Raw genomic sequence first — 2,177 nt, forward strand, 5'->3', positions numbered from 1 at the left:
TTATTTGCATGATATCTTCTTTACATTAGATGACATGGGCTGGTAACAAGTTGGTGTAATATATAGACCATTTAAGTGACAATAGTTGTAAGTTACAGATGGAAAGCTCTATTTTGGACAGCCATTGTGCTCTTTCTTTTCCCAATTTTCAATATGAAAAATTGTCACGGACTATCAAAAATGGCTTCTTGGAACATCAACTCTGATCTACAGGATTTGTTATATTGTAGCTCATCTGTTTCAAGAACACTACATTCATTTTTTATGCATCACCAAGACTGATATTTCACTGAATAATTGATGAAAAGAGAAAACTATGAACTGCATTGTATTCAGTCATTATAGTTTTGACACCACTTTAGTACTTTCTGGAAACGAACTAAAATGTTAGCCAATAGGCACACAACATAAATGACATAAAAGCTAATATATCAAAAGATTTGTCTAAAAGCCTACTGGTAGTTATGGATAAAAATCATTGACATTTCAGCATTGACCATTACAGAAGCTTTTATTTATGCAAATATGGAAAAGATTGCATTATCAAGTTTTGTGTGTCTGTGTATACATGTGTTTCATCAGAATGCTTGTGAATATTTCTGATCTATTTTTAAGAAAATATAACCAAAAGTAAAATATCATTTCTTATGTGGCCATTATCAGGTGCCAATCACTCATTTTATAAAACTGATTTTTTAATAATCATGAGAATCCTAAAAGTATTATAATCATGCCATTTTTTCATCCAAATTCACACTGGTACTTGGTTGTCCTCTGTGAAGTCTAGGCAAGCAAGAAGGGAGTTACATAAAAAAATGGGGGTCACATTGTGAAGGAGCAGAAACTAAATGGTAAATAACCAGACAAAATCAGAGTCCAAAATATGAAAATGCTCAATAGAAGTGCTATTAATAAGCACAGTTGAACTTTAAGCCTAGAATAGAAATGCTTTAGAGTCTGCCCTACTTCATACTTTCTAAACTATATTAGGAGCCTGAACCCATAACTGGTACCATTGCCATAAGGATGTTAAATCAATTTAACTCAACTCTGACCTAGATTTTAAAAGAATTTAGGCAAATCTTTTATTTATTTATTTTTTTACATTTTTTTATTGTAATTAGTAAAAGAGTTACATGATATTTGGCAGATAGAAGGTGCATTAATTCACATACATTGATACCCTTTCACATGTCTTGGTACCCATTTCCCTCCCCCCACACCCCCCACCCGTCTTGGTTTTCCCCCCTTCCCTATCAAATTTCAAATATCCAAATACAAATAAATTCAATATATCAGATAACAAAGTGAGATACTATAACAATATCAGATAACCAAGGGAAAGCAAAGGAGATGAGAGACAACATAGTACATTAAGGACAACAATCATTCATTATATGGCTTTTGTTTCAATATCCTGGAGGTCCTTTCAATTAGCTTCACATTATATGGCCTTATGTATCAAGATTTTGCTCTATTACAGATCTCTGCTAGTAGAGCCCAAGGTTTCTACTGATTATGACGAGTGAGGGAAACCATTGAGCCTAAATTCCCTTGAGTCTGGCTTGCTTCACTTAATATGATTTTTTCTAAGTCTTTCCATTTCCTAACAAATGGGGCAATGTCATTCTTTCTGACAGCAGCATGGAATTCCATTGTGTACAAATACCACAACTTGTTGATCCACTCATCAACTGAGGGACATCTAGGTTGGTTCCATACCTTTGCTATGGTGAATAGTGCTGCAATGAACATTGTTGTGCTAGTGGATTTAGTATGTCCTTGTTTCTGGATGGTTGGGTAAATGCCAAGTAGTGGAATTGCTGGGTCATAGGGGAGTTCTATGTTTAGCCTTTTGAGGCACTGCCACACTGCTTTCCATAGTGGTTGAACGAGTTTGCACTCCCATCTTTTAAATCTCATACATTCAAATAAATGTTCCTTTAAATACTACCTCTCTATTCTCTATTCTTACTTTAACTTTGGCATTATGTTTCAGCAGTCAATTCTCTTTCCCTATTACAATGGAATACTAAGAAGGCATTTGAATAAGTAAAACATGTATTTACTGAATTCAATGATTGTAATATCCATATGAGGAAAACAAATATGAACTAATGAGGCAATAAGTACAGAACTAACAGGAAGCATATACAAAGTCACATAAAATAAACATT

This window comes from Megascapheus bottae, chromosome X (assembly GCF_031878675.1).
Source record: "Megascapheus bottae isolate mThoBot1 chromosome X, mThoBot2.hap1, whole genome shotgun sequence".
Taxonomy (NCBI): Eukaryota; Metazoa; Chordata; class Mammalia; order Rodentia; family Geomyidae; genus Megascapheus; species Megascapheus bottae.